Genomic DNA, 19,766 nt, shown 5'->3' on the forward strand with positions numbered 1-19,766 from the left:
TGATTCCTTAGGATTTTCTAAATACAAGATCATGTCATTTGCACATAAAAATACTTTTACTTCCTTTCTAACCTAGATGACTTTTATCTCTTTTTCTTGCCCAATTGTGCTGGCTAGAACCTATAGCACAATGTTGAATAGAAGTGAGGAGAGCCAACATTTTTGTTTTAGTCTTGATTTTAGATGCAAAAACATTCAGTCTTTCACCAGTAAGTATGATGTTAGTTTTTCACAGATGGACTTTACAGACTAAGTTCCTTTCCAGTCCTGGTTTGTTGAGTATTTTTATCATGAAAAGGTGTTGTGTTTTGTGAAAGCTTTTTCTGACTTAAGATGATCCTGTAGTTTTTGTCCTTTATTCTACTGATATAATGTATTACATCAATTGATTTTCAGTAAACTAATCTTGCATTCCTGGGATAAATCTCCCTTGATATGGTGTATAATCATTTTTATATGTTACTGGATCCAAGTTGTTAATATTTTGTCAAGGATTTTTATCTACATTCATAAGAGATATTTATCTGAGTTGTCTTTTGTTGTGATGTCTTATCTGGTTTTAGTATCAGGGCAATACTGGCCTCACTGCATGAGTTGGGAAGTGAACCTCTTGTTTTTTTGGAATAGCTTGTGAAGAAATTATATTAATTCTTCCTTAAATATTTGGTCATATTTTGTTCTTTAACTTTTATATTTTTATACTTTTAAACATGCACTCTGATAGCATGTCCAATAGGAGGACATAAATGCCCACCCTTTCACTCTGTAAACCTGATATTAATATATGGTATCTATGATCCACAACAGTATTGTCAAAGTTTGAGTTACAGGAAAGAGAAGTTCGCTAATTCCTCCTTTAAAAGTTTTCCAAGTTTAAAAAAAAAAGGGAGGGGGGGTTGGGAAACATTTATCTAGGGCGTGAACTGTTTCTCCTGTACCCCCAGCTCTCTCCCATTTCGCGACCCTCCCCAACGCAGGTTTCCAAGCCATGTGAGCACAGATCTGATAGGTGACACTGGGGTGTGATTGTGGCATCCTCCCGCTTCCGTCAGCATCTGGAGGGGGAGGAGATTGGGCTAAGAGGGTCTCCAGAGGCGGGGCGGAGGAGGAGAGAATGCAAAACAGTGCCTCGTCCCTTGGAACCTACGGAGCAGCAACGCCCCTCGCTATAAATCAAAGCTGCCTCGTCGCGGATGATTCCAGCGCTTGTCAGCCAAGGCCCCAGGCAGTGGCGACAGGCGCGGCTAGCAGCTCTGCCGTGCTAGGGCGGTGATTGATGGGGAGCAGCCCAAACGAACCCCAGGAGTGAGGGCGCACAGCCGGGACGAGGAAGCGGCGGTCGGAAACCCCGCACCAGCGCTGCCAGCTTGCGGTCCGACGTGGGCTCAGCGCCCTGGGCGCGGGTGAGTCGACACGGACTCCCAGGCCGGGTTTGGGGGCTGCAGGGCAAGGCTGGTCAGTTTCATGTCAAGGTGTCCTAACTGAGGGTGCTGTGCTGGTAGGCTCCCGGGGCGAAGGAGAGAGCGAGCTTAGTTCAGGCCGGCGCCCACCAGGAACGGGCCGCCCTTCCCCAAATCAGGTGAGGGGCGCCTGGGAACAATTTGAGACTGTTCGCTTCGTGCCCCCAAAATTTCATTCCGATTTGACCAGACTCTTTTGAGTACAAGCAAGAAATCTGCAGAATTGGGATGCAACCAAGTAAACTTTCTTCCCGAGGCTTTTAGCCAACTCTTGTCCTTTCACCATATCTTGAGTGAGAAGCCGGTATGACTCCGCGGGGCATCCATTTAAAAGCTGTGCTATTTCTAAGGTGAAGTTTAGAGTGCCCCCAACCACCCCCTCTGCTTCCCAGGCAACACCGCAGCACAGCTCATTTCCCCTTCACCCCTCCCTGCAAACCATACCAGTGGGTCCTTGGTACTGGACACCGCCCCCACCTGGAGCAAACTCTCCCACCTTCAGGTCTTCCCAGGTGCCCTTAGATTCATCAGATTGGCAAGGCGGAGAAGCCCGGCGTCTCCACACCCCAATCCCCACAGCCCTGGCCAGTACAACTTTGTAACTGAGGCGGGATTTTAAGAGAAGCTCTTGTTGGCTCCTTTCCTCCACACCACCTACCTAGCACCCCATTCTTCAGTTCCCTTAACTGTCCAGCTCAGTCTTTCTACACTGCCAGCCTGCTGCTTTCTCCCCAAGACCTCAGCAAGTCTTTCCCAAAACATCTGCCCCACGTCTTTGGGCAGCCAGTAGCGACCCCGCTATTGAACCCAACTGGGGCTTCTTTACCTTTTCTTTGTTTTCTGGTGGTGTATCAGAATTCCACTACTGGCCCTCAAAGCCCTCTCTTCTCAGTAAAAGTTTGCGTGCTCTTTTTTTCCTGGGATCAAATTTGGGACTTAGCTACATTTGTTTCTAGTGTCATTCAGAGAAGAGAAAGTAACAGTGAGGGATGCAAGAAATCTGGGACGATACTGTTCTGTTTTATAACTTTGTTGAGCAACTTGTTTCTCCTGAAGGTACCTCGTTCCCAACATGATTTTCTTGGTAGATACCATCTGAGTGTCCTGGGTCCCCAGGCATTTATTTCCTTTAGCATAAGCTGTAACCTTTTTGTAAGTTTTCTCTAACAAACTGTCTGCTTCCCTGTCTCCTGTAGTGCTTCCCTAGCTCTAAAGGCCCCACAAAGGTAATCTCTAGGCTGTGGTGGATTCTGCCACACTCACAGGCACACAGTGCAGGGGTACGGAAACGCCAGGAGCAGGGCAATGGGGAGACCCACTTAATTGGCTGTGTACTATCAGGAGAGTTATTTTACAACTCTGAACCTCAGGTCCCTGCCCTTAAGGTTCTCTCCAGTAATAACATTCCTTGATTCCTTTTCTTTCCTAGTTATTTGCTTAAAAAATAATAGTCTAGAATAATTACCCATTTAGCCCATGTTTGGGACCCTCAAAACTCGCTAAATAACTGTCCCGGTAAATTATCTATTCTGGAAAATCATTACGTTTCCAGTGCTGGCTCCAAAGTCCGTACCCCCTCCCCCCAGATTATGGCTGGCAGTTCCCATAACCCAGTTTATGACTCAGGAAGTGTACCCCCAGTTGCCAGGTCTCAGTATTTGTTAAAGTTTTACAGTTTTTAGTGTCAAGTCTGTCATCTCCTCTGTCTCTCACTTTATTTTTTTTTCCTGACTTCATTGTTCTTTGTGCCCATCATGAAGCCTCCATTTCTGGTAAGGTTCTTCTTTGACCTTAAACTGAATCAAATGCTCCATCATCCAACTCAGAAGAAAGCTGGTTTTCTTCCACTGGTTCCACCGATGCCAAATAAAGGCTTATCTTCCTTGAAACCTATAAAATGTCTTTCAGTCCCTGTTGCTTCACCAGTGCTCCCCACCCCAAGAGTTCTAAGCCTAAATCTTTCCTGTCACTCTCTAACCCTGGTTCAGTGTTCAAAAAAGAAACAATCTGTAGATTGTTCAGGTTTCTTACATTGTGTTTCTTTTTTTTTTTCTAGTTTGAGATAAGAATTTTGTGGGTGTGTACATGTGTATACACATTTTTTTGGTTTGTTGCTGCTGCTTATTACTGTTGTTACTATCACTAATTATTTGCCCTATGCGGGAGAGAAAAGAGTGAAAGAAAATTTAATCTGTTACTAAACCAAAGCCCCAGTAAAATACTTAGCTGAGAGAAGTCTAAAACTAGTACTTTAAATGTATAATGCATATTTTCTATAATTTTATCTGTGCCACCACATCCTTTTCAAGCAAGTAACAGATTTGCTGTATTTTGTTTTCAAATTTGTTACAGGGACCTAGACTAAGTCCCATAACACTTGCATGTTTTGGCTGCCTGATGCAGGCTCCCGGCCTTTAGCCCCACACTCATTAGTTTACCTAGTGCTTTGCCTGCTCAGTCATGACTGGGCTATGTCAGAGAGCCTCCCAAGTAAGTTAGCAAATTAAGAATTTTATTTAGATGTTTGAAGTAAATCCAAGTGTTGCAAAGATTAGAAAGCTGTCTTAAAGACACACTGTGGCAAATAACAAATATAGAGCCAGACCAGCAAACTATGACAAAGCAGTAAAGGCCAGGTTAGGAATGCTCTTCTGCCCTGTTATCTAGTAAACTGGACAGATCACCTTTTAAACTCATCGCCACTGAAAAGTGCTATTATTTTTTCTTCTAAATGGTTCTAAGCCTTCCCTTTCAAAACTTCCTAAAGTCACTAGATTACAGGGTTTGTGTTCCTTGTCATGTAGTTACTTATTAAAATAGTATATCGAAGTTTCTATAAGCAAAAGTAAGTTTTGTTCCATTTCCAGCCTAAATTTAGCTGTCATTTTACATTTTTCAATTTTATTCATTATATGAATTTTAGCTACCAAAATTCAACTTTTCGATGACTTAATATATAAAGCTATCTTAAATCAAGGAGTGTCTATAGGGATTTAAGGTAATATTCAACTGATTTGACAAATTACTACCATTACCCTATTAAAGCTCTATAATACATCCAAAATAAATCACAGCCAAAAAAAAAAAAAAAACCAAAACAACTAAAGAGCTATACATGAACTATACATTTGCCAAATGTTTTATTAGTCAGTGGTTATTTTAATGACAAACATGACAACTGGAATAGAAAACAAAGTATATACCTAGAACAGTCATAGAAATGACAAGTGAATCTTAATATTAGTCATTGTATTAACATTGGAAGTTTTGCTATCTGATTTTTGATTCTCTGTAGCAGATGGTCACAAGGGAAAACAATTCCCTTGAGTGTAAAATCATCTTTCAAATATATTACTAACATAGAATTCACTATATGCTGTAAATATTGTATGACTGCTGTATTTTACGTTATTCTTATAGCTCAATCTAGAAGTTTTTGTTTTATTTGTCTGGTTCCTAAATAGGTGCATTATCCAATGTCTTAAGTAGAAATAAATGTCTAGAACTTGCCAGTGATTACCAGAGTCTCCTTCCTATATCTAAGAATATTTTAAATGGTGTTGCTAGTCTCACATTTAATTACTTTTCTAATATTTAATAGTTTAGAAAATGGGTAAAGATATGGGTATGCTTTATTTTTCCTAACCGCATTGTGCCTTCATTTCCAAGTCCTAAGTCTAAATGTCCTTAAAATTTAAAAATCAATCATAGAATTAATAATCACTCAGTTTGGGTCAAGTTTTATATGATTTCTTATTCACTGTATATACATATAAGCTGTTTTATTCTTCACCAAATGATGTTAAAATTTATTTATATCAATGGATTTAAAGTACTTTGAATGGTTAACTTCAGAGTGAGAATACTGGAGAACACATATATGATTGTATACTATTAAAAAGAGTTTATGATTGCTAATTTGCTCTCTACTATGTCTTTAGATATTTACCAATCAATATTAATCAAAGCTCCTCTATCCACCTTGGAAAATAAAGAATTATATGTATGAAATGTATCAACAAGAGTAGAAGATACTTACAGAGGGAATACTATGGATCTGAGTGATATTAGCTCCTTAAGAACCCCTCAAGTATAAAAATGGTCTTTGCCCTAGAGAGATGTTGGTCAAGCTAAGTACATATTTGGATATGAGTCTCTCCGGGCATCTCCGTGACACTGGGGTGGGAAGCCATTTTAAAACAAGCCTCCTTCTGTCCTACTTTTCAGACCAGGTGGAATGTCTAATGTGGTCACACTGTTTGATCCCAGCCACTTCCACAACTTTCCCTTCTTTATGGGAGTATACCTCCTTTGATAATATATGCACCACGTCCAATGCATCCTTGTATTCTATTACTAAATCACTTGCTTGCTTGCTTGTTATTTGTTTTCAGCTAATGCCATGGAAAATGTTAAACACATTTTTCAGATCCCTATATTTTAGAAAAGATACGCTAGAGAGAAACCATTTTTCTAACCTCATTTGAGTATAATATCCTATTACACACAAAAAAAATGACTTGAAATTGATGTTTTACTCTTACTAATTGGGGAACTAACTATTAATACTATTTTTTAGTCTAAAGCTGTAAAGGCAAGGAGAAAGTAGAGGAAAGCGTAAAAGGAGAAACAAAATAAAAGTTGAAATGGCAAATCAGTAGTTCTTCAGGCATTAGGGACAAAGTAAGGCAAGCATATTACAATCACCTGGGAGGCATTTTAAATCTGTAAATATTGTCTAAACATTCCTTATTCCCACTGCCCCTACTGAGAACCACTGTACTATAAATTAGGAGCAACCATCCACAATTACCTCAAGTGTCAAGGCAAAGATCAGCATCATGGGCATCACGTGGGATCTTGTTAGAAATGCAGACTTTCCGACTCCACCCAGACCCACTGAATAAGAATCTGCATTTTTAACAAAATCCCTAGGTGATTCAAATGCACAATAAAGTTAAAGGAGTCCAAGTGTACAGAAACTAGGCCTTGTTTAGAATGATTACCTAGGGCACCTGGGTGGTTCAGTTGGTTAAGCATCTGCCTTAGGCTCAGGTCATTTCCCAGGGTCCTAGGATCGAGCCCATCAGGCTCCCTGCTCAAGGGGGAGTCTGCCTCTCCCTCTGCTCCTCCCCCTGCTCATGCTTGTGCGTGCTCTTACTCTCTCTCTCTCTCTCTCATAAATAAAATCTTTTTTAAAAATAGAATGATTACCTAGAGTTTATTTTATTGGCTTTTTAATAAACTAATATTTTTTGCGTAAAGCTAACATTTATTGAGCACAGATAATATGCCAAACACATTCAGCCTTTAAGACTGTTTTTATTTAATCCTCACAACATCCCTATGATATAGGCACTGCTTTATCCTCATTTTATAGATTGGGATACTGAGTAATAATGAGATAAGTAACTCACCCAAATGTGGTAACTGGTAAAGATTTAAACACAGGAATTTTGATTCCTGTGCTTTTAGCTGCCACCCCACACTATCTACATTTGGCTGCCTGCTTTTTAAAGCTAACTAATTATTTGAGAATTTATTTATCATTATAATTTGAAATCAAAGAAAAAACAAGATCTATTTCATTTTAGTTGTAACATTTGCCTGTCCTCTTACCTTTAAGTGCAATAATGAAGAATTCTAGAAATTCCTTCTTTAGTTGGAAAATACATACTAAAACTATGACAGCTCATTATTTAAAACTTAAGGTTTGATATCTCTATGTTTTCTCATAACTTACCTAAAATTTACTTTTTACCTTTTGGTGTTCTGATGCTATTTAAAAAAAAAAAAAAAAGTTTTCTCTTGAACAAGTGATTCCCTACCTACACAAACTATTCAGGCTACCAACTCAAATTATATATCACTCTTCCAGCTTTACTATAAACAATTATCTATAAGCATGGTTCACAAAACTAGTTGAATATAGTTACTAACCAGTCAGTCTGCAAGCAAATGGTGACTTCTCTTAAGCCAGTGACTTCCCAAATGATTGAGTCTCTGAACAATTTCTCCTAGTGCATGTAGATTCTCCGAGAGCTGTCAGTTGGATCTGGCCAAAAGCCTGTTGTTCTGACAGGGGCTCATTGATGTTGGTCAAAAGACAGAGGTGAGTCTGGGTTCCCTGTGATCATGTTTGAGAGGAGAGGTGTGTCAACAGGACTGAGCAGCTACAATTTTCCCAGTGATAAAGGGACATCCTTGGGAGAGGGAACTTCACCAGCTGCTTAGATCTGGAAGTTTAGGCAGCACTAACAGTACAGTGTCTAATTTGTAACTTACGGCTGAGGACACAATCAACCCAGGGCTGCCATAATGACAAGTTGTAGGGCGGGAGCGCCCAGGAGACATACTGCACATAGCAGCAGAATTTCTTAGAGCTAATAAATAATAAAGTAACAGTGATTCTCTTCCTTTACAGTCCTGCTGGTCTCACTGAGTATTTATGACTGTGGCTGCACAGAATCTGCACCTGATTTTTTCTAAATAAATTGAAAAACACACCATTTCTTCTAGTAAACTTCATACATTTATACTTTTATCATCACATACACTTTTCTTCACTTTTGACCCAAACTCTACTCGTTCTCCAATTCAAATGCACTTTACATGCTTCTAAATCTGTGTAGTATGCCACGAGAACAAGAATGTTCCATTAACCCAGCTTTAGTAATCTTTCTGTTCAAATGATGTCACTTCATATAAAACACATTGTACCATGATGGATCCCAGCCCTTACCCTTCCCACAGTTAATTGCTGCCACTTTATCAGGAATGGAAAAGAATCTGATGTGATTCCTATGTAATGATTTCTTGAATGTGTTCTGGCATTTGATCTACTAGGTTAATAGAATAAATTTTTAAGAGAAACACAAATCTATTCTTTAAAGTTCCTATTAGGTTAAGCTATATGATGGGACATTACATAGTCATTTTTACATATTTAATAATATTTAATGACAAGGAAAGATAATCGTAAGTGAATAGAGCAATATATAAAACATAAATCATGAGTGTGATCCAGCGTGTGTGTGTGTTTGGTAGATTCTTGTCAAGGTGCCATTATGGCCTTGCTTGGGTCATTGGTGTTCTAATGAAAATAGTTATATTAGCACTTGTGGTTAAAATCACTGATATATTTTTAAAATGTCTGCATCTTTGTAGACCAGATAAGACTAGAAAAAATATATAACAAATCTTAAAAGCTTTGGAAAGTTATTAAGATCAAGGCTAAGATCAAAAGTGACTTTTTTTTCTTTTCTTTTTTTTTTTTTTTGGTATGTGCTTTCAAAATCTCTATTACTTTTATACTTCTTACTTTCTATTTGTCTCAGAATTTCTATTACTTTCCTTCCAACTAACTGTAGATTTCAGATCTTTAGACAACTGCTACTAACTCTGCAGAGAATGATACTGGCAAATCCAACCCTTTCTCTGATTTTTTTTTTCCCCTAAGATACACTAGTGCCTTACAGGAGATCACAAGGTTCATACCATGGTGGTATTTTTTATAAAAGAAATAATTTTATGGGAAATGTCTTATTGCTATAACAATAAAACCACTGAAATGCAGGGATAAAAAGAGATTCTTCTAATGCCAAAATCATTCCAAATAAGAATGTTATAGTAAAGTTGGTATACATTGTGGTTTAAAAAGTAACTATACTACACCTATTGTCTTCTTGAATAACTCTCCAGCTTTAAAAAATTTCTTACTTAAAAATGTCCCCCAAATCCATAAAGAAAAATACTGGCTAATTTGGCTACATAAAAAAATTAAAATGATCATGTAGTAAAAAGGACCATAAACAAAGTAAAAAGATAAACAGGAACTTGGGAAAGCTATTTGCCACACATTACATGTAAAATGCTAGTTTCCTTAACATAGCATAAGCTCTTTAAAATGAGAAACAGCGAACGACACAAATGAAAAATGAGCAAAGGCCATTGCTGGGCAAAGTAGAAGAAGAATAACTACAAAAAATAAGAAAACAAAACAAAACAAAGCTCAACCTCCTTCATAACTAAAGAAATGCAAATCAAGACAAATATATACTTTTCATTTATCAGACTGAGAAAAAATTTGAGATTTGATAAAAGCCAGATTTTTAGCATCGTATATTGGTATAATCTTTATAGAGGACATTTTTTAAGTATCTCTCAAAAACATAGACTATACAGTTTGCTTCAACAATCATTTTTAAACTTTTCTACTGATATATAGCTTAAAAAATGCATATGTATAAATAGGATCATTGAGACATGTTCTTATGCAGCCAAAAAGGGACGCTGAGAAAGAGAAAACCATAAGGCCCATTAAGGGGGCCGGTTGAATAAATCATCATGTATCAGTGCAATGAATGAAATACTGTATAGTCATCAAAATAAATGAGGCAGATGTATGTATACAGTATAGATAGTTCTAGCCATATTAACAAAATTGCAAAGAGTAGAATAGTATGATGTGTAAAATGAAAAATGTGGATATACACATTTGTATACATGTGTATGCTTTTTTAAAAATCCTAAAAGGATACATATGAAACTGCTGGTAGTAGTGATTCCTAGAGACCATTACGGAAAGCTAGGAGACATGAACTTTTATTTTCATTCTGTTTTATAACTTGACATTTATACCACAACCATGTATCACTACAACGAAAAATAAAAACAGACATACAGAAAAAAAGATCTCTTAAAAATATTTTTTTTTCAATTCTGGTACAATAACACTTATATAGGTTTATATTAAAAATAATCACTTATCAACGTTTAATTGTAGATTCACAAGTAAGTATCTAATCTATTATATTTCTTATATTAGTAGTTACATCTACAGAAGTGTCTTAGAATAAGATTGCACTATTATACCCAAAAACATTGTTTTTCTCCTCTAGTGTGTATCTACAAGGGTATGGGGGAAGATGTTGACTATCATAACCAGGAAGAGGATGAAATCACATGACAGGCTGCCACTTGGTACATCCTAACTCTACATAAGGACAAACATACCTTTGATATGCACCAGACGGTTTCATTCCCTTCAAAAACACATTTAAGATGTAGTGTTAATACTTACACTGTTGATTAAAAAATGAAAATCTGACCATATTCAGTGAATCCCATTAGTCTTTTTTTCTTTTCAGATTAAATACATGATAAATTGGTCTAAAATGGCCGAGTTTTCATCTCAGTAAGACGCGGAAGCCATACCAGAAGTTCTGCATCCAGGTAAAATGTCTTACACCTATAGCACTGTATCTGTCAGTGGTTTTTCTCTAATATGTCAACAGTGGAGGTAGCACAAGAAGTCACATACACCATTGTCTAGTGACAGAAACAGAGGAAGCAGAAAAGAATGAAATTCCAGTCTTATCTCATCCCTTATATGCAGCTTAAGAACATAAATATTTACATAATTTTAAATGTAAACAAGGTGGAATTACCATGATATTCATGTATTAATGTAAACCATGTAAGAGATATGCAACCCCTTGGCAAGGATCTCCTTGTGGCCATTGGTGGATTGTTCTTCATACTATGTAGGACTTTCAGAGAACCAGGAAGAAAATGATTGTTTTCTCTCCTCAGCCACCCAATGGGGGATTTGGGCTCTATGAAGCACTCACTTCCAGAAGCACATGTCCAAAGACCGTATGTCCAAGAACCATAAACCGTAAAGCTTGACTTGCTCACCTTCAGAAAATCCAGATGTCTCTGAGTGTCATTCTTACAAAAGCTTCCCTTACTCCAGTAGGATATAGGCAGAGGGCAATGTGAAATTGGAGACAAGGTACCCTTTAATACCCATAGTCTAGCCCTCTAATAGGCATGAATCCCATGGAGTCATGCAGCTGGGCATTACACTCAGAACCTGAGAGGGCAGCGTGGGTAATCAGAGACTGCTCTGTCCATCTATTTCCTGTCACGTGGCCCTGCCTAATAATTTTCATAAAAAGACTCCTGGATTTTCCAAATCAAAAGATTTTTTTCTCCTCACAAAAACTCAGCTCAAGGAACAAGCCCTCAACCTCCTAAATTAACAGGGGAGAGACTCCCTAGTCCCTCCAGGGAGAATAAAGAGAGTAGCTTGTCCCCTTCACAATATATTGTGATTACATTTTATCAAAGCAGAAGATAAATAGGATAGGTGGTGGGTGGGTAGACAAATGTTAGAGGTGATTTCATTCTTCTTTGCTTCATTGGCAAATGGGAAACAGTTGCTGGAAGGCACTCCACGGTGGTATTAGGAAACTATTTAGGACAGCTTTAATCTTGGAGGCAAAAATAGTAACATTCTACAGAGTTCTGTCACTGGAAATCTTTAGGTTTGGGGGGGGGTTGTTTGCTTTTTTGAGGTGTAGTTAAGCTTACAAAGCTGGGCTGTACATGTTTTCAGCAAAAATCCAGCTCTAGAAAAAGTACATTGAAATATATATCCTAAATAGGAAGCTTTATTTTATATCCAAACAATCCTGAACAGAAAGAACACTTTGTCCATAATACTCCATCAGCCTTATAACAAAGAAGCAAGACAGTGATCCAGGGGAGTTCCTGATGGAAATGATTCTATGAAGAGCCTCCCTTCTCCTATTCTGGAAGCTCTCAGTTTCTAACAGTCACACATTTGTAGCAAAACTTTCAAAATAATATGATGTTTTGCTTACAAATAACAAAACAGTGGGGAAAAAAACACTCTATGAAATCTTAAACTTTTTCAAATCATTAAGTTACAGATGAACAGACAAAACGTGCTTAATTCAAAGAAGTTATTTTTTGTTTGTTAAAGAACTGATGCTATACCAATTCTGCTACTAACTAGCAACTTTGCTTTTGGTTTCTTGTAAAATAACTTCCAAGGCCCCATCCCAATCCATGGGCACTCTATTGAAATACAAAAGGTGTGTTCAGAGTTCTGAACAGTGCAGCGTCGGTTTTACAAACTTAAAGCTAAAGAACTCTGACCTCTTATCGATTTAAACCAGTAATGTGTAAACAGCATTTCAGAGCTTGTTTTATAGGACCCAAAGAATTTAAGTTGAAATCTACTTAGGACAAATGAGGAAAACCAGGACATTTAAAAGAATAAATAAAGACCATATTCAGTGGCTTAAAATCTGTAGACCTGCACTGTCCAGTATGGTAGTCATGTGCCATGTATGGCTATTCAAATGTAAATATACATTAATTATCATTAAATGAAATTAAAAATTCAGTTCCTCAGTTGTGCTAGCCATATTTCAAGTATTCCAATAGACACGTGTAATTAGTGGCTACACTGTTAGCCAGCACAGATTTACAACATTTCATAGAAAGTTCTATGATACTATTGCTATAAACAACTTACTAATAATTGCAGTGGACTTCCATTGTTACTTGATAAGAAATTTTTATGCTCTTTTAAACTTATTTGGAAATTTTAAAGTATTTTTTAAGTTCTGATTCTCTCAGCTGTAGGTTATCTAATACATAGTCCTCACAGTACTTTTCCCTTTTTCCTATTTATTTGCATATTAAAATACATGAAATTAGTATATTATGTACTCTTCTAAGGTTAGAGGTTCTTGTTTTCTTAAAAATCATGAGAACAGGTACATACAATTATATTGAACTAATATATAGCTGCTGGTTTTTTTACCTGCATCATTGACATCTCCAAGAAACAAACTGGAAAAGATACAGGATCATTTCTAAAGACCCATCTATTTTTTTCTTCTTTTTATTCTGTGAGACTTTTTTTCCTGCAATGATAGATATGTCTCAACTGTACTCACATAACTACAGATGACATAACGTTTTCTCAGAAATTGGAGAGCCAAGCAAAATAAGTATTAGATGACTTATTTCTTTTTTTCTCTTTTTATAGAAATGCACAAGATATTAGAAGTCTCTATTTTTGTTTCCAAATTATATGTATCACAGAGAGCAATAGTCTGTTTTCAATTTTTAATTAATGTAATCACCACCTGTTATAGTATATTCTTAAAGTTCTTAGTCACCATTTTTCCACTAATATGATCCCGTTATTAAAATGTCAGTCTCAATTATTTTCTAGTCACTTATACCTTGTAGTTCAATTACATTTGGTCCCTGGACTAATGGTTGTGTGTTACACAAGGCAAAAAATTAAAAACAAATTTGTCTTTGAGTCATCGAAGCATCAAGGATTTGAAATAGCTATATAGCTAACTATAAAGAAAGCATATAAATATCCAGCCTATATTCCCTTTATGCATTTAATAGTGTTATTTTTCAATAAAAGCATATATAATAGAAGTTTGCACCCAGTTTGGAATTATCAAGTATGAATCCTTGAGTCTTACCAATGAAAAAAAGGCAAAGTAAAGGGTAGTCATTTGAGGGTGGTTCTTACAATAAACAGAAATATGGCTTTCTTTATAGAGTAACAGGTTTACTCTAAAGAACCTATTACCCACAGTATATCTATAGAAACACTGTTCTGAGGCTTGAAAAATAGAGCTAGATATGCTTAGCACATAACTGACCATATAGGAGACTCAAATTTAGGTTACTGTTAATATTTTAAATAATTAAAAGAGTTCAGAGAACTGGCATCAAAATGTGGAGGCTCTGTTTTGCTGGCAGAGAGAACTTTTTGACTAGTACCAAAAATATTGTCATCCTTTCCCTTCAACTAGTCATTCCTTTTAAGACTTTTAAAAAGATTTAGACATATAGGAAGCATTTTTTAAATTCCAGAAAGGTGTAAGATATCTTAGAAATATAATAACACAACACAGATCTGGTGAAAGGTAGTTATCTGGAACTAGGTCTTATGCACCTTTCCAGAACTTAAACAAATGCTAGGGGGCCCTAGGACAACAGGCACAATGTCATACTGCAAGTCCAAAATCCAGTCAGAAACAGCCTTCCTCCTCCTCTCATCCAGGCAAGGCCAAAATACTTCTACACACAGCATGGGTCACCATAGAAAGCAAACAGAGCTACTGTAGATAAAACTAGGCAGTGGATAAAGGCTAGACCCTGAACCTTGGCTCCTCAGTGATACTCCCAAGTCAAAGAGGAAGAACAAAATGGGCATTTCACTGCTTCTGGTCCCTCTAGTATGGTCAGCGTACACAGCAGGAGGATAAAATAATTGTCTTAACAGTGTAAAGCAGGAAGTCCAAACTGCTTTGGCAATGTGAAAGCAATGCAAATTTGAGTCACTGATGACAACAGCTTCTCATGTGATATATAAGATACTAATAGGTCAGCCATATTTTATTCAACTTCAAACCCTTAATGAATGCTTATCTTCATTTTACATAGAACATATTTATCTGTACACAGTTGAACAAATAGGGAGCTTTGGAAATGGCCCTATTTGTGAGAACTATTGCCCACAAAACATCAGCTTGGTGGGACAACTGAAGTAGTAGTAGTAAGCTCCTCTTGAATTTCTGCTAGAATTTAGACTTAATTAGATGGATGAGTTAGACAGAACTTACCACCTGAATTAAAGAGTGAGGAATAGAATATGCACCAATTAAGTGAAAGAAAATTCATACTATGAATTAAACAATAAATGTCAATTAATTAAAATTCTTATTTTAGCTTCCTTAAGATATATGACAAATTAAACAGACTTAATTTAACATCTTAAAATGAAGAGATCTAAGTAATCTATTTTATGATTTTTATCTTCTTAGGAAGATGTTGGCATCTTTAATTTTCATATTTAATCAAATTTTTTCTGTTTTTAGTTTCTATGGTGTCACTATCCATCAACTCATATTGGTTAAGTGTGTGTATATGTATATGTGTGTGTGTGTATATATATATATATATATATATATATATATATATATATATATATATCCCAAGAGAAACTAATTCTGCAATCCTCCTCAGCAATTCATTCTAACAATTAAGAACCCTTAAGCTAAATAGAATAATTCATTTCACAGGAAACCTTTATTCAATATGTATAATTAGTTTTAGTTAACTTTATTAATGAAATGTCGCAAATCAATTAGGTTTGCAATAATCAGATGCTGAGGACCCAAGAGGGGCCATATCTCTCACAAGAGGGGAAGGTGATATACAATTTAGTTGGGAAGCAAATGTAATTAGATTTGATCAGTTGAGTATTCCTGTCCTGATGTGGAGTCAGGCACATACCCAGACCTGAGTATCTAGTTAAAAAAAAGTAGAAAAAACAATGTGACTTAGAAAAATGTCTTCATGGTCCTGTCAGCCACATACTGACAGCTGAAGTGGGCCTTTGAAACCACAGGTAGATACATTTTCTTCAGACAGTGCTCTTTTGAATTTATTTTTCAAATCCAAAGGCCCATAAGTAGGGCAGTATATAAACTCTCCTGTTTATCACAGACCCCATCATTACCTAACGCCTTACACAGGGTGCTTCACACATTTATTTAACTGCTCAAATCCTGATGACATTTCAGTTTAAAACTAGTGTGATCTAGAAGTTGGTTATTTAAGGAGTATTGGTTAATCCTAAAGTTTCTTCCTCAGACTCTAAAATAAAAATATCAAATAAAATGCCATGACAGTAAGAATCCTTCTGAATGAGAATATTAAATACAAGTTATTCCTATTTAGGGTTGTAGTTTGCAACAGATTCTGCTGTAATTCACTGAGTATTTCTGTCAGATACCTACATGCCAGGCACTATTCTCAGTCCTGAGGACAAAGTGTGAGCAGCAGACAAAAACCCCTGGCCTCAGAGAACTTTTATTCTAGTGCATGTAGACAGAAAAACAATCAAGTAAAATATGCAATATGTTGCATGACATGGAGAATGGAAATGAGAGGGGAATGTACAGTTTAAAAGGGTATTTAGAGAAAGTCTCCTTAGTAAGAAAGAAGGAACTGTGGACATCTGGGGAAGGATTCCTCTCGGCAAAAGCAAAGCATAAAGCAAAAGCAAGGGCCCTAGGCCATACTATGCCAGCAAATTCAAGACACAGCAAATAGGCCAATATCCTTAGAAACCACAAAAGAAGAAGGTATAACAAAAGAGAGATCAAGTTATTGAAGGATAGCAGGATTAATAGGTAGAAACTAGAGACATTAAGAATGGATGCTAGAAGAAACAAATGGAATTTTAAACCTAAATGATTTAAAGACTTAAAATGCTTTGAAATGTAGTGAAATGTTTCCAAAATGGAAGATTTTAAAAAGAAGTCAGGTCTGTGATTCAATCCCCAACAGTTGGTTCTGTGGCTATAACTTGAACTCTAAATTATTAAAAATGTGCATTTGATGTCAGTTCCTCCTGGACACCCAACTGATTTGTTTGGGGCCTTTGGTATACTCCAAAAACACTTTGCCTATCACTGACCTGTAATCCCTTGTCTCTGGGCCTGAAAGTAAAACTCCTCAAGTAATAAGAGTTGGGGGTACACAATATTGCCATTATTTTTAGTGAAAGCTTTGCCTTCTTAGACAAATATACCAGTGAACTTAACACCAGTGAACTTAACAAATCCCAGGGATACCACCAAATACAAAATGATTTCATATATTAGTTATCCCATTTCAATTATTTTATATCCAAGTCCAACAAAAAGAAAATTCTAAATAAAAAGATACATGTGGGATTATAAATATGGCATTCATCCACATATAACAAGGAATAAAATTACTTAATGAAAAATTTCAAATTCAACCAACTCTACAAATGTAAGATAGTCTGAATGAGAAGGAACAATCCTGATTTTACATTATATTTTAGTGGTGTTGTTTTCTCATAATCCCCATGCTTTTTTCCTGTCCTGCTATTCTTCAAGATTTCCTAATGAGGATTAGGGAACAAGTGTATTTAACAATCTGTATTTGCAGGTTGGAAACAAGAAAATGAAGACTAATAGTTTCTCTCCTGCTAATTCGATTTTCTACAGCTCCTCTCCTACCAGCATAGGCAAAGAACTTAGTTACTATTTCTAGCAGATGGGGCCAAGGAAAAGACAAGCATCTGTGATGTCATGCTTCCCCCAAATGGGCCAGCTGCCCTATGGGCCTCCATTAGAGACTTCCCCAAGAGTAATAAATGAGAAGGGATCACAAACAGAATGAGAAAAAAAAATGCAACTTCCTTTATTCTAGAAAAGCAAAACTCAATGGCTAGTTAACAATGCTACAGTAAATGTTTTTGTACATTTCTTCTGCACATGTGGAGAGTTTTAGGGTTTGTACTCAGAAGTGGAAATGATGATTTGCGTTCCAAAGTGGTGGTGATATAAGGAGATTCCTGGAAATGGGGTTGTGCTGAGTTGACAGAAAGACATAGGGGTTCCAGTCCTTAACTGCCAATGTGTGACTGGCTCTCTAAACTGAAATATGACCCAAAAGAACTTCTTCTGGTATACTTCCAGGCCCTAGTTAATAGTACAAATGGTTACTTATTGATAACTATACAGGAATTTATTTCCCAGTATCCCGCATATCAATGACATCCCATAAAATCAGCCAGGCAAGGAACTAGAACATTTTAAAAGTATACAACACATAACTTTAAATGAGAGGTTTTCCTTTTCTCACACAAAAACATGAAAGTTGGTTTGAACTGATGTGGACTTCTGTCCAGGTGAGTGCCTCTGATTTCAAAAAGCATGTACCTCTTTTGTAACTCCAGCGTGTCCTTGGAAATTGCTGCATAAAGGCCAAACTGCCAAGTCTAGTCCTTCTCTGAGAAAAACCTTTTTAGTTGTATGTCAGTAGCTGGTCTTTGTTCTCTTCAGTGCTCATTGCAAAATACAGCAATTCTAATTCTAAATCCCAATAGTATTGGAAAGACAAGTTGAGTTAAAATAATGCCTGTAATTTAATCAGTATTCGGTCCCTAATAAAAAGCTAGTCACAGCTTTCTTCCAATCCCTCTCCCACAGATTTCTCTCCTGAAAGGAGATACTTACTATACAGCATTTTAGGGAAAACAAACTTTCCTCAATTGCTAGGGCTGGAGTAATGAAAGGTTTGAAAATAGTATTTTAAGCACGATCACATTTTTTCTTTCCATTCCCTGAGGTTGAACAGATGCTTAATTTCACTTTTTTAACTTCCCTGAAAATAATTTCTCTCTCTACTTACCTATTATTTCAATGCAATATTTTATCTTCATAATCTGGTAGACTCACATTAGTCATCATCCAGATCAGGAAAAAAATAAGTGAGATATAAAGCATCTAAATGGCAAATCTTCTCACTCAAAAAGCTAAAAATATAAAATCACAAATCTAGGAGTGAATCATCCTTGAAATTCTCCCAACTTGGAGTTTAGTTTTATGGGTGAAAACTTTGGGAGACAGTTTGGGAAGCAACAATGCCAAGTACTATTTCATACACAATCTTAACTTCCCACAACAACACTTAAGAGGTAGCTATGATTGTTGCAATTTTATTATATTGCTATTTTATAAATGTAGACACAAAGCAGCAGAGAAAATAACATCCATTAACTGGACACTTACTGGATCAAGCACGGAGTCAGTCACCTCATCTGCATTTTCTTACTTAATCCACCAAAAGGCAAGCAAACAAACAAACCCTATAGGCAAGGTTCTCTTACTGGCTTCATTTTTTCACAGACACCAAGCCTAAGGGGTCCACTTTGCTAACCAATGTCAGGACCAGAACTGGAATTTGGGACTGACTCCAACACCCTGGTTCTGACCATTTCTTTTCCAGATGTAACCCATCACATTCTCCAGAGCCTGATATCTTCCTGCTGTTGCTTTTAATTAACTGCTACACCATCAGCACTTTTTTTTACATATACATATATACATGAACACCTTGTTAATACTTGCTTATACTGATACAGGGTGCAAGTTTAAGCTATTTTGAATAATAGGAGAGTCCAGAGCTCTGAAAGGAATGTTGAAGATAGGGTAAAGTATATATTTTTCTGTCACAGTTCAGTGAGAAAATTGTTAATTCATATGCCACCAGCCAGACACAAAAATGCAACAGGAAATGAAGAAAACACGTAACAACGTTAAATAATGCAGTCTGTAGTACAAATTAGTGCACTGTGAATTAGTTTCCTCTGCTGTAGAATTGATCATTTGGATTATGTAGGCAAGCAGGGTAAGACATTACTAAAATTATCCTTGAATCCTAGCTTTGAGATCTATGGAAGACACTAGGCAATTTGCCTGAGAATACATAGAAAATACTTTTTAAAAGGATAGGGATGGGTTATTTCCCTCTCCGTTAAATATTAGCCTTTGAAATGAACCCAGCTGATCTGCTAAATAACACTTGCAAATTGTTATGTTTTAATAAAGTGACAGGCTGAGAGAGAAGCCA

General features: G+C 36.6%; 1 protein-coding gene across 4 annotated transcripts in view; it reads left to right on the forward strand.

Moving 5' to 3' along the window:
* The first annotated feature begins 1,170 nt into the window (after positions 1–1,170).
* AGTR1 (angiotensin II receptor type 1) overlaps positions 1,171–19,766 on the forward strand; it is a 45,326-nt gene continuing 26,730 nt past the window's right edge. For 2 of the 4 annotated variants that reach the window (XM_045813051.2, XM_087870275.1), the window contains exons 1-2: positions 1,171–1,403; positions 10,610–10,694. The gene's annotated coding sequence lies outside the window, so the exon portion shown is untranslated. The remainder of the gene's footprint in view (positions 1,404–10,609; positions 10,695–19,766) is intronic. The other 2 variants (XM_045813043.2, XM_045813057.2) reach the window with 2 other exon arrangements.

This window comes from Ursus americanus, chromosome 20 (assembly GCF_024610735.1).
Source record: "Ursus americanus isolate L20-20 chromosome 20, mUrsAme1.1.p, whole genome shotgun sequence".
NCBI classification, from domain to species: Eukaryota; Metazoa; Chordata; class Mammalia; order Carnivora; family Ursidae; genus Ursus; species Ursus americanus.